General features: G+C 43.3%; 1 long non-coding RNA gene across 1 annotated transcript; it reads right to left on the bottom strand.

The window, feature by feature from the left end:
* Positions 1 to 1,230: 1,230 nt before the first annotated feature.
* Positions 1,231 to 13,612, bottom strand: LOC109306078. The gene is made up of 3 exons (XR_002099839.1): positions 13,527 to 13,612; positions 6,011 to 6,017; positions 1,231 to 1,241 (listed from the first exon to the last, which is right to left on the bottom strand). It is a non-coding gene; the product is annotated as an uncharacterized LOC109306078 (long non-coding RNA).
* Positions 13,613 to 14,237: the final 625 nt, after the last annotated feature.

Genomic DNA, 14,237 nt, shown 5'->3' with positions numbered 1-14,237 from the left:
TGGCTTACTGAGCATCTATAGAATAGATTTCATAGACATTCGGGCTGGAAGGGACCCCAGAGGATCATCAAGTCCAGCCCCCTGCCCAGAGGCAGGAAGTCAGCAGGGATCATAGGATCCCAGCAAGATAAACATCCAAAGTGTCTTGAAGGCATTCAAAATGGGTGCTTGAACCACCTTCAGCAGCAGTCTATTCTAAACCTTGGGAGCTCAGACAGTGAAGAAGTTCTTCTTTATGTCCAGCCTGAAACGGTCTTGCAAGAGTTTGTGACCGTTCAATCTTGTCATCCCTTGGGGCACTCTGTTAAACAAATGTTCCCCCAGATCCTGGTGAACACCCCTAATAGACTTATAGGCAGCCACCAGATTGCCCCTGAGCCTGTGGTTTCCTAGGCTGAAGAGTCCCATTGCTCTCAGCCTCTCATCATAAGGTCTGTTATCCTGATCTCTGATCATGCACATGGCTTTCCTCTGCACTCTCTCAAGCTTCTCCACATCCTTTTAATAATTTGGCTATAGGTACTGAGGACGTTTCTGATTTATTTTCTTGCCGGAAACTGAGGCTAGGGATGCATATATCAGTTTAAGTGATCAGAAGCTGGTTTAAAGCTGCAGCAGAACAGAAGTTCAGTGAACAGAAACCAGTTTCAAAATGGTCGAAACCAGTTTGAGATAAACCTGGTTGAATGTAGTATCAGATTTCACTGATTGAAGTCCCAGGGAGGCAAGCCTCTTTCCAGTGGTGGGGCTGCACTGTTGCAGACTGCATGGGGCAAGTGGTGGCAGCAGTGCTGTGTGGGTGTGAGGGGCTATGGCCACCCAAAATTTGGCTTGGCCCCCATAGTCAACCCTCTGAGCTCCCCCCCCGCAACTTGTCCTGTGTAGGCTGTAGCAACTCTGCCTGGCCCACTCCTGCCTGCAGCACAGCTCCCCCACCAGGAAGAGGCTTGCACTTCCTGGGATACCATGACAGTGGCTACTGCCCTGTGAGGGTCACTCCCCCCTTGCCAGACCAGGGGCTGCATGGTCCCATGAGATGAAGGAGGTAGGGAAGGGGTCTGCCTGGCTTGGTTAGCCGTGGAGGTGGTGACTGGGGCTAGCAGACCTCAGATGCGGTCCTCTGGCTGGGAAAGGGAGGGAGCAGGGGATAAATTCCCTTTCTGCCCCTTCTGCCTTAGAGGGCCATGCCCCTGCCCCTACCCCTGCTGCAGCAATGGGGTGGGGGGGAACCCTGGCATGGGCTGTTTTGCCCCAGTCAAGCAGACCCCAGCTTGGTTCTGTGCTGGTGGGACAGGGGACAGAGAGGGGAATTAAACCCCAATCTCCATTCACTTCATGCTGCTGCCAGGGCTGGCCACTCCTCCATTTACTGCCCCCCCAACCCCTCCCCCTAGGCCCCTTCCCCCACAGCTTCCCTGCAGCTGAAGGCTCACTCTAGCACCCTCTGGCTTCTAGCCTGAGCTACTGCAGGCATATGCCTGCATTTATGGAATCAAAAGTAAATGTCTATTCCCTTGCAAATTGGTTCAATCTACACAGGTTGGACTAATCTGCAAAGATTGAATTAATTTAAGCTCAGGCTTTTTGAATGTCTGTAGTTAGCCCTAATGTTTCAAAATTTCTCATGTTTTGGATGGACTTTCTAGTGTAAGGGGACTTGCAGTGGTAAAAGTACTTAGCATGTATGTGGGAGATGCACATTCAAATCTCTGCTCTGCCCAATTCAAAGCAGCTTTGAAATTGGCTCTTCCACATCCCAGGGCAGAAGGAGGCTTTACAGTGGGAGGTGTTACAATCAGCCCTTCCTTGGTCCAATGAATGTTTAATCTTTTATAAAAAGAGGACTACCTTCAGAAATTAAAAATGTTACAGAAGAAACATGATCTATAGAGCCTCTAGTTGGAGCAGACAGAACAGACACTTCGAACCTGAATTCCCCTACATACCAGATGGCTGTCTTGTGTTTTTTCATGAAAAATGTCTAAAGATCTTAGTTTTGTTCTAATGCAGAATAAAAATATTTTCCTAAAGCATAAATCTATCTCTTATTTAAAAGCTTGCAAAGCTCTTATGTGATATGATTTTTCTCAGGACATCTTTGGACCACTTTGTAAAACAGAGTTATTAATAACATAAGTAGAGTCCAGTTTTGCAAAACTCAGACATCTAAAATGCCTTTGTGTTTCCCAGCCTCATGGGGAAAAAGCCCCAAACACTTAGGTGTATACCCCTTAAGACAGGGGTAGGCAAACTGTTCTGGTTACAATTCAGAATGACCTACCCTGGGTCAAAAGCTGGTAGCCGGCCACTATTGCTGCTTGTCTCCACAGCAGCCCCGGGGAGAGTGCCTGAAACCAAAGTCCTTTGCTTCTGAATGATGCTGAATCTTCATCTCTGTGGGCCTGATCCTATGGTTCTAAGGTCTGGATCTGGCCTTCAGGCTGTAGGTTGTTGACCCTTGCCTTAAGGCCTTTGTAAAGTGGAAGGTTACCCATACATGCAGTTCAGAATGTGTGCTATCATTTTTGACAAGTATGAAAACAAGTTTCCTTCATTAAAGATCTTATAAGACAACACACAGATGAAGAGTAGCGGAAGTGGAGGAGCAGCTAGCAAAATAACATACTGTAGATAAGCTACATCATATGCCTTGTCTGTTCAACATTTTTTGTTGCTGGTGTTTTTCTTCTAATTGTCTATTTGATTATCACATTTTTCTTTCTTTCTCAGTTGAGTAAGAGAAGTATTCTCCTTCAAGACAGACACCTTCAGTAACTAAATGCTGCAGTAGGAAAAAGGAAGCTCATTTACCACAAAAGAAAAAAAAAAAACGTGACTTCCCCTTCAGGGAAAATCTTGAATTGTTTTGTCAAAGGTTATTGAAGAGGTGGGTGCAGGCAGCATCAGAGATAAGACATTTACGGTGGATGTCTGTTTAGGTTTCATTTCTTTTTCTCTCTACCCAAACTGTCTAGATGCTCTCTAGGCTGACCTGTGTGCAGGGTTATTACTGCATTTGCCTGTTACTGTTGAACCTCAGTGTGGCATTTGACTCTTTTGACCATCAGACATAATTGCTCTCTTTTTCTTATTTTGTACAATTTATTGCTTTGAGCCCCTGTGTCTTCAGTGTCATCTGGTGCCCCTCAGGGAGATGCTCTGAGACCTATGCAGTTTCTCTGTTATATATATATTAGTTAGAATTACTCGTGTTCATCGTCCCAACTGTCAGATAAATGGCTCTTGGCTGTATTTATCACTCTTTGCAGACCTCTTAATGGCTTCCACTGCACTGCATGATTGTTTTTCCATTATCCAGGTTTGGATGATGCTAATTTTCTTAAACATAATGCTAAAAAGATGGTGTGTTAGTGGGAAGGTCTCAGCCAGGACTGAGGCCTTTTAGGTCTTTTTCATCCTCCTCATTTTCTGGATTTTTCCTACTTTCAGTGTCTGTAATCTCATATTTCTGAGGATATTTTAGGTTTGGGTCAGGTGCTTGACCCCTTTGAACTGGTGGGCCAGCACAAAGGAGATGGACAGCTGGTTTAAATAGCCACCTGGGGAGTCTTAAGCAGAGGGACTAGCTGAAACTCTCATAGGGTCAGACCTTAATTTTCCCCAAAGATATCTAAATGGCATTTACACCGTCTTTAAGTAACACTAATCATGATCTTGTTCAATCTCACTCAATGACCAAAATTCTGCTTCATTCCTAATGTGCTTCCACCTTGTTTTGAAAAGTTCCATGACTAGATGTAGCCGACTGTACATGACCAGAAGCAATTCACTAGGCTTAGATAAATGTTTTATCTTCACTTATGCTCTATTGCCACCCTATTCCTTCTGGAAACTTGCATAAATTCTGTGTAAATCCCCAAATCCTTAATAAAATAGGACATACAACACTCGTTTGATGCTGAGATTAAGTACGATGACTCTGAGGCCTAGAGGTTAAACCACTCTCAGCTAACTGGCTTAACTACTAGGCTAAAAGTCCCTGTTCTCTTGTATACTGTCCTTTCCCCCCCATAACTATTGCATTCCTTCCTGTTCTGTGGCTCATATTCAACAGGAAGGTCAAGATACAATCAGGCCCTTGTTACATGGTAATTTTGGGTGGCTCCTGGAGCTCTTAACACCTTGATTGTCTGCACATAACACCTGAAACTAATTTTAAGCACTCCCTTCCAGCTCAAAATTATGCCACTCCAGGGCAGGATTCTCTCTGATCTGTGTTACCCAACTCATGTTATACTAAGGTATAGCCACTCTAGGCTACACCTTAGTGTGAACACCTCATCTGCCGACCCTGCCACTTAGGTCAGTTGTAGTGGACCTACTGACCTCCCCTTCTCCCCCCTGCCCAGCACCCTAGACCCTGCTCATTGGTCCCTCACCCTCCCTTACTTGGGGCTGCCTGTGCTGTCTTTCCAAGGGCAGCAGTCAGGGAAGGGTTAATTTTCTTGCCTGCTTGGCCGCTGCTGCTGTCTGAGTAGTCTCAGCCCAGAGAAGAGCAGTGGCCCTGTGGCCATGGTGGCTGGGCAGGCGGGTTAACCCTTCCCTTCCTGCTCCCAGGACAGATAGTGTGGGCAGCCATACATAAGTGGAGGGGGATGGAGAGGTGGGGAAGAACTGGGGGAGTCCTGAGGGGGCAGAGGTCAAGCCCAGAATGGAAGGTGGGGGGTCCTTACCTTTCAGTTCTCCCCTCCCTTGCTGGCTTGAAGTGTGACTGTTCCAAACTCAAGCTGGCACTCACACCCATCAACGTTTGTGTGGCTCACAGTGTAAGGTGTAGCAAGGCCCTCAGTCTTGCCTAAGCATGATATTGTTGTTAGGACACTTTCCTGAGACAGATGTGATTTCAAACTCCCTCAGGATGAGGTGGAGCCTCAAACCAGTTCTCCAACTCTCTGGGTAACTGCCCTAACCACACGACTGTTGGATAAAATGTGTACACTATGACTAATTTACTCTGAAGATGCAGCTGCTGTTTGTCAATTAGGTATGCCGCTTGAGGTTTCTGTGAGCTGGATCCCAACAGGACACAGACAGGTAAAGCTAGAGCTCAGCATGATAGAAGTACCCACCGAGACAATGGGAGAAGTACGGGTGAGTCTTCCTGGATAGAAAAAGAACACACTTTGGGGGCACAGTTCTTGCTCACTGAGAGAATGGGTGATATAGGCACCTTTGAGGTAGAATAAAGTTACTCTCCCAAGGGAACTATACAAGTTTGAAGTGAGCAGCAGTGAAGTTTAGTCTCCTTAGAGGTGAAATAGGATCTGGGTCCTTAGCATTTTTTTCTGGAAAAGAAAGCACACCTAAAACCTTGGTGCTTTTACTTAGAATGAATAATAATAAAAAAGAAAACACATTATAAAGAAGGAGCAGCAACAAGCCTAAACTTCTGGACAGATGGAGTGGGAGGAGAAAGATGGAAGCTTTAGGACAACAGATTTGAGAGCTGAGCTAAAAGCATGAATAAGAAAAAAACAAGAGGGGAACAAATTCAGAACTGGGTGATGAAAGGCACAGCAATAGGAGAGGAGGCAGGCACAGCAGGGAGTATTCTAGTCCAACTCCAGAGGCTGCCTTTCCATTTCTAAAACCTTTAGTCTCTGAACAGACTTGAAGGATATAGGAAACAAAGCTAAGAGGATGAAACTGTAATAGTGCTTCTCCTGGGAAACACACTTTTCATTCAATCCCCTTTCAGCTGGCTTTCTGCCTCAGTAAATCCAACTTCAGATATTGTCACCTAAAGCCTAGGAGATGGGAAAGGAAGAGGGAAAGGGAGAAGGGGTCAGAAAGTACTATACTAGTTTCCAGTGCAAATATAAATTGCAAAGTTAGGTGAGGTCACCTTGGAAAATGAACATGACACAGGACAGCCATTAGAGAAGTTAGGAAGGCTTTTTGATGAAGGGCCTGTAACAGCTTCCTGTGGTTTCATATGTATTGGGGCATCACAGGTAATAGAAATCCACATGCATTTAAACCCAAAGACCATCCCCCTCCCCAGTCTTACAAAACCACATTCTTTTCTGGATAATGTTCTTCCAAAGTTTGTGCTGGTATATGCTGCCCTCTTCTGATTGATTTTACAGCTACCGCGGTCGCTTTTGAAACCATTCCAGGTTTACTTTTGCAATTAGATCATATCTGCATAACATTTTCTTTACTTAGTGTAAGAAATATTTTGAGATACATAACAATATAGGGAAGCGGAGAATACCAAAGTAGCATGGCAATTCAACAGCTTTAACAGGTGACCACTTAACTGGAAGAGTGTCTTTTATCTCATAAACATATGTTCAGAGAAATTTAGGGGTAGTTGTTATTACGATATGTGGAAAATGTCTCAGAATTGTGAAAAACAGTTATAATTTCATACAGTAACTCCCCTTCCAAATTATGCAAGACCAAACAAATGATGCATTTCATTTAATCTAATTTGCAATTGCAACTGAGGGAGATAGAAAATGTCAGGTCCCCAGTCCATCTCTCTTTCATACATTTACTAGTGTTTTGTGCAGTCTAATTCTGAATGTGTCACCCAAAGGATTTTACCACTCCTCTTAGGAATCTATTCTGTTAATTAGTGAATCTTATTTTGAGAACGTTTGTTGTTCTGAATTTCGTTCTGTGTTTCATCTAATTCTTTCCTTTGCTGAATTAAATAATTTCTCTCCTTTGGTGTTCAAATATTTAGAGGTTGTTATCATGTTTCACGGCCCTTAGTCATTGCGTAGCCAAGCTTATGCATATTTAACTCCCTTTATACTTTTTCTTGTAAGTAAGTCCTTGCAGCTTCTTAACTATTTGTATATCTTGCTTGGAACTTCCTGCAGTTTGTCAATACCTTTCTGGTAATGAGATGGCCAAAGCTGGAGACAACATTTTAAGTGAGGTTACATAGAGTTACAAAGAGAGGGCTGTTATTTTCCTTTCCCATGAGTGTTGCTTCTTTGCATGCAGGACTAAACTGCTTTGTCTTTTTTTGCTGTCATTTATTCCACACTCACATTTCACTTTGTCTATCACCTCCTTCAACATAATGCCATTTCAGGTTTCTCTTTCTCAAAGAATATTTCTTGAGTATTTCTGTTTATTTCACCACTATTATGTTCTCTTTATATTCGAGTATACAAATTCTACATTATATATGCTAGGTAGTATGTAGTTATTCTTGATACAGTATATAGTATATTATAATGTAATATATATATTATATAATTATGTGCATATATAAAGATACATGTTTATGCTATTATGTTATATTGGTGCTAATTATGGTAATAAAGAGTATTTCTGATTACGTTTCTCCCCATGTATTGTCTTCTGTTTTCCAGGATGAGGCTTATTTTTTATCACTACCATCATTTTAATATTTCTAGTTCCCTTTGAATTATATCATGTGTTCACCATGCCCACAATTTAATATGACTTCTGATTTTCATTAACATGATGTTGACTCCCTCTTTAAGATTGTTAATGAAGATGGACATAAGACTGATCCTTGGAGCATCCCCTACCAGATGCTTCCCCACGGCTTAACACATTGCCATTTATCATTACTTTCTCTTTACAGTTCCTTAGCCCGTTTCCAGTCCTCATGACAGCATTCCTCTCCGAGCCTATTTCAATTAATTTTTCATGGAAGACTTTATAAGATGGGGCATCAAATGATACTACTAAATCCAAATATATGATCTCTGAAGCATTTATTTAACCACTAGGCAACAAGCAATGCAGTTGCCCTTGCAAAAAGTATTCATAGTATATTGTTTATTGCTCCTGATTCTATCATGTATTATTCTGTCTTGTTTGATAGAAATTTTTGTTACCAAATTACTTCAGAATTATATTGTGTGTTTCTGGGAAAGAGTCTACTGCATGTGTATTTTTTAAAACAGGATTTTAAAACCATGATTATGATTATAATATTATAGTACACAGAACTTTCTCCTTCTACCATCAACATAACAGCAAAATTGTCATGAGCCCATTGCTGTGGAAGAGCAAGTCTTTATTATGGGCCAATCTTGCTCATCTGTCTCAGACAGGTATTCCCAGTGAAGGCAAAGTCCCATGAGGTGCTGAGCACTCCACTGAGTGCTGTGCATACCAGTAGAGCACTTAGGCTTTACACACACATGTTAAACATGAGCCTGATATCAAAGGGACAGAAACTCGGAAGTGCTTAATGCACTTCAGTTCCCTGAGTCCAACAAGGTGCTAAGCATCTTGTGTGAAGTGCAGAGTGCACTCATCTCCCACTGATTTTATCTCTTTTTGTTCGCTGCTTTGAATTTAATAAGATCGCATGTGTGCATTAGATGAACAGTGTTTGATCCTTGGAGTGTTTCATTTCTTCTTGGATGGGAAGCTGGTAGTTGCTAGCATATTTCCATAAAAAAATCAGAATTATTTGAGAGCTCATGTTTCATATGGGATTATTCACTTCAGGTGAAGTACCACCCTTGATACATAATGCAAAGGAGTGTTGGAAGTGGTTGCTTGTTTAGTTTATACTATATCTATGCTGCAAACAATTTGGCCTGAAATTTTCAGGGCCAAGCAGGAGATTTAGGTGTGAGAGGTTTGTGTCTGTTTAGGTCAGCTTTTTAGCCTTTAAAATCCCAGCTATAAGCATTCAGTGGATCTGACGTTTATATTTTACATAGATTTAGTAGCCTGAAAAGGAGTCCTTCAGTGCAGATAAAGCTCCCTATTCTTTCAAAAGCCCAATGCTTTTTGTTTTATTTATTCATTTATCAATGCTGTGAATGCTTCATGAGCTCCAGCCATTGATTTTAGGAGCTAATGCTATTTTTCCTGTTTATCATAATTTATTGTCTCATTGTTGCCAGCAGTTTGCACTTGCTCGAATTTCCCACACAATATACAGGAAACAGCTCTATGGCATCAGGCTTCCTCAGATTGATTCTCACAAGGGCTGGAAGGGACAAGCTGCTTCTGTGTGCTTTGTGCTGTGACTGCATTGAGAGTCATGGTAAATCCACCATTTGGAGACTTCCTTCCGTGAGCCTACTGTAGCACAGACAGTAGCCAAATCATGTCTGCTCCCACTACACATGCTCCCATGTCACCTCTGGGAAAATCTTACCCTTATCTCTGTTTTTGGAGTTGCGTCATTCTTTGCATGTGTTTACCGAATGCCTGTATTGCATTTACTTCCAGCCTCTGCTGAGAGAGTGCATGTCCAAGGACATCTAATAGTAATCGTAAAGCAAAACTAGTGAAATGATGTGGTTAGGCTAGATAAGAATGAAATATCAAAACTGCATCATTTGAGGGGTTAAAATGGTTTGTACGCGTCAACTGAAATACTAAATTATTTTATTGTAATGCTTCTGCTAGATGTTGGCAGGGAAAAGGGCCAGGTTAAATTACCTAGGGGCTCCTAACAAAAAAAAAATCAAAAATCTTTAAATAACACAAGCTTAAGCCCCACCCAGAAGCCTGGGAAACTAAATCAGCTTGTGAGGCCTTGATGAACAATAGTTCCCCAGGAATAAGCATAGAATTCAAGGGCTGAAAGCAAAGAGAATGTTACTGAGAGGAAAAAGAGAACACAGAATACACTTGGACAAGCCAGCAATTAGAAAATCAACAATAAAAGACTTTCACACACCCCAGCATCCTGGCAACCGTTCTAACCTCAGCCCTCCTGTCATGGCTGCGAGTGGCTAATGAGTGGCCTATCCTCCTTCATTATACATCACTCAGAATTTGCCCAGGCATGGCTTAGTCGAAATTTGGGGCAGATCCTGCTCTTGCCTTCAGGAATGCACTGCTCTCAAGACTCTCCCACCTACCTCAGCTGAAACGATCACGATTCTGTTGCTGGGTAGAAAAGTCCCTAGCAAGTGTTTAGGAGGCTACCCTCTGCAGCTTCAACCCAGTCAGTCTCAACCCTGCTGACTGCCTGAAAGCTGTCTTCTTTGCTGTCTCACTGCCTTGAAGCTGCCTCTGCACTTACTGCATCTTCAGAGAAGAATCAGTAGGAAACAAGACCTTGGTAGAGTCATTGCTATATGGGGAACACTCCTGATCAACCGCTCCTCTTCGTTACCTTCTATGCTTTACTCAGGACTTCTTTTGTCCTTGCTATCTACATTGCAGTTGGTTAGGGGGAGCCCTAGCCAGGGACAGGTCCAGGATTTGGCAAAGGGGATATGCAGAAGCAGACACTCTTGTTGCAGGTGGCAGCACCCCCATTCCCAGTCTCCTCCCAGTAAACTAGTGGCGGGGGGAAACTGTGCTGCGGGAACCTCTGGGGACTTCTTAAAGTTCCCAAAGCAGGTAAGCATCCCCTCTTTCCCTCTGTGCTCAGAGGCATGTCCCCTCCTCTCCCCTCCCCTCCTCCTCCAGTCACTGCCACATTCCCAGCTGTCCCAGGGGTGAGGGAAGTTTCAGAGTTGCTGCTGTCTGCTTCAGGTAGGCTGCACAAGGGCTGGGCTTGACTGGGAACAGCAGCAACAGCAATGGGAAGGGGCTGGGTTCCCCCACACTGCCTGGTCTCACTAGGAGCAGACATAGGAAGCTGCTGCCTCTGTGCTTGCACTAGGAGCCCAGCTGGCTTCTAGCGTAGCTACAGCTGTGTCACATCCTGTGCAGCGCAGATAAAATGCGTAGGAGCAGCTCTGGAAATTCCCCTGGCTCTGGGACAGTGGGGAAAGCAGCCATGGCAGGTGGGGGACACAGGAAGGGGAGGGCAGAGGAGGGGACATGCCTCTAAGCTCAGAAGGAAGTGGAGATTCTATGCTACTTTGGGGAGTTTTGTGAAGTCCCCAGAGGTCGAGCAGCATGGTCCAGTCTCAACGGGGGAGGGTGTAGCCATGCCACTGTTTTGCCCCTAGCCACAGGCATATTTGATGCAGAACTTTGTTTTCTTTCCCAGTAGGGGAAAAAATAGCCACTGCTGTTAATTCATTTTATCCAATTAAATGCAAGGTGCAGAAAAGCTGTTAGGAGCTAGGGCAGCATTTACCTCACTGAGCCACTCTTCCTCTTTTCTCATCAGGGCCCTACTTACTTTCCCCTTCTGATTGTCCCATGAGGTAACTTCAAGACGAGGGTTGGAGGGTGCTCTGGAGATAGCAAGGGGAGCTGTAACTGGTGTCTTCTGCCTCCTGAGAAACAACTGCAAGTACTAGAACATTGAGCTATATGGTAGGAAGTTAGCAACCTTCATTTTAATGCTGGCAGATACACATACATCTGGGTTATCCTGTTCTGCCACAGGTAGAAATTGAATTCAAACTGTACACAAGTACAGTTATTGCAGTTATTCTACTACATAAATGTCTCATGGGTGCATAAAGTTAGGTTTTAGCCCAATACGTGACATCTATGTTTTGACTGGTGATTTTACATTGAGCTATACATTCAGACCTATCGCTATACATGATGACTCTGCTTTTCTTTTTCAGCTTGGAGGCTGCTTTAGTTTACCTTGGCTCTCCGAGCTTCCCAAGAAGTCACAGGCCAGCTGGGGTAGTTAGAGGGCAATTCTCCCAAACCATTCCCCCTCTACATCCCTAGTCAAAATCAAAACCCAGAGACATACTCCCACCAAATAATTAATGTTGGTTAGGGCACTTGATATTTAGGAAATTAAGTGCAGGGACTTGAACCCAAGTCTTTTATATCCCAGATGAGTACCCTACCAACTACATTATAGGCTAAATATTGGTACTAAGTAAGCTGGTCCATCTTGAATGAAATAATTCTATAATTCATTGGCTGCATCTCCTGTCCAGTAATTTGTTAATACTGCACAGTAGCATCATTTGGCACAAAGTGTGACGCAACTACTGCACATTAGTAATGAGCTACTCTGCAGTCAACATCACCAAAAAAGCCATTCAGGGATGGTACTGTACAGTAACACCAGTTACTACGCAGTCATTAAGTACTTGTGTATGCAAGTACTAAATGACTGGGCAGTAACAACTGCAATGTCAGTGTCTTGTGTAGATTCAGCCACTAGGGCAGACAGTAAGAAAAAGGATCAAAAACAATATAAATAGTTGCATGTAGACTGCATATAAAACAAGGGTTAAAACACTTGAAATATGCAGACCTGGGTTTGAGTCCTTGTGCATCAGACAACAATGATTTGAATAGAGTAGAACAACTTTACTTCAAGGACCGAGATGGAGAAAGACCAACATTTAGGTCTCCCATCTGAATTAGGCACAGTAGAAACTTGGTCCTGCACTCCCCTAGCCACTAGGTTATTAGCTACCATATTTTCTTACATATGGCACACCCCAGAATAAAGTATGCACCTTGTTTTTGGAAGGCAGAATGAAAAAAACATTTTTTCCCAGTGTTATGGCTGTCTATATCAGGGACAGAGCTAAGATGTTTGCAAAGCTGTCAAATAGGAGAGAGACTGGGAGTAGCTAGTAGACAGCAAAAATTACAGAAGAAAGGCTAGCTTGATGAATGCAACATTGAGACTATTAAAAAGGAAAGATAATAGTTTCACTTGGGGAATATAGAAGAATAAACCAATAAGTAAATTGATTCCCTCAGTCCCTGAAATGAAATTATGCTACTGCACAGTTGGCTTTGGAGCAGGAATCAAAATGGGGACTTCTATTCCAGGCAGAAATATCAGCTAAAGACGTGCCCACTAAAGACACATGCCTCAATTTAAAAGGTGTCTGATTCTTGGGGAAAAAAGATGTGTATTGTATGTAAGAAAACATGGTATTTTTGGATGGGTCTGCTTGTGTTTGCTCTCACTTGTGGGATGTTTCTACTTCCTTTTGGCTGTCTGAACAAGAGCAAGGGAAGTGAACATCACAGAAAGTTTGCCCTAAAGCAACTACTAAGGCTTCTGGATCTTTTTTTTTTTCAGTGTGAAAAATCTGGACATGACTGATGTATTCATGGCAAACAATGTTTTCAAAAGTGACTTTCTGCATAACTTAGTCTCCTTTGTGAGACTAAGTGTGTCATTTAGACTATTTTGTTATGTGAGTGTAATCATGCATTCATTCAAGGCAATTGACTTCAGTTGTATCAGAAGAGGGTCTCTTAACACTCATAAAAAAACTGGATATTTTAGCACAGTGATTCTTAACCTTTTCTAACTATAACTCTTTTTTCCCGTATTTGTCCTACTAGGCCATGTTCAGACAAGCATGGCCATGTGCTATGTGGCACTGCAGACACATCTACGGTGCCACATACCGCACATTCAGCTGTTCTCCATGCTGCAAGGGAGCACTGAGGGGTTCTTTTTTGACCCCTGTATACCCAGGGGTCAAAAAAACCTGCACAGAAGAAAAGCAGAGCGACCCATGTGATGGCAGCACATGCTGCTCAAAACCAGAGCCTGGCTGGCCAAAGCCACACTCCAGCTGCCAGCCAGGCTTGAGTGGTAGGATTGGCACTGCTGCAGCCCAAGGAAGCCCCCGCCTCCCCTATCCCACCCAGGGTAACTTACTGCATGCCAGAGGGTGTATGGCACAGGTGCTCACCAGGGACAACTAGTGGTGGCAGAAGGTGTCCCACTGCTAGTTGTCCCTGTGAATACAAATGTCCACGCTTGTGTGGACTCAGCCTCAGGAGCCTTTTTTCATCTAGCTAGGATTTAGCTGGGCTTACTCTCAGAGGCATAGCAACATGGTTGGGTCCCCAGAGCAGTTACCACACACAAGGTGCTCCTGGTTCCTGTTATGCTGTGCAATTGTTATTGCATTGCTGCAGCAACAGCAGTATTTTTATGTGCCTTCTGCCACAAGTCGGGACTCAGACTGGCTGTCCCAATTGTCCTGACCTTGTTACGTCACTTCTTCCCATTTTCAGAAGCAGCACAAGCGTGGTCACAACCTCCACAACAGTGTGGTCACAGCCTCCTGAAACTGGTTCATGATCTGCCAGGGTCCAGACACCCAATTTGAAAGGGAATCCATGCTTTAGCAGTCTAAAAGTATTTCCTTATCCATCAAAATATAGTTCCTTGAGACCTCACTGGAGTTCCAGTTAAAAAGCAACAAGTGCCTGTTTTGTCTTAATAACACAAATATTTAAAAGAAAATTCTATAAAATTTGATGAAGAGCCCTTTTAAAATTGGCTACCAAATAAAAATACGCATTTTGAAAACTTGAGCATTAAGTGGCTTATATAGGTTATGACAAGAGTTCACTGAAATGGCTAAATGAGATGAGATATGGAGCATTAGCTTCCA

The sequence above is a fragment of the Crocodylus porosus genome, unplaced genomic scaffold (assembly GCF_001723895.1).
Source record: "Crocodylus porosus isolate Cpor-Errol unplaced genomic scaffold, CroPor_comp1, whole genome shotgun sequence".
Classification (NCBI taxonomy): domain Eukaryota; kingdom Metazoa; phylum Chordata; order Crocodylia; family Crocodylidae; genus Crocodylus; species Crocodylus porosus.
Note: the sequence above shows the minus strand (reverse complement) of the source record. Positions and strands in the feature narration are given on the sequence as shown.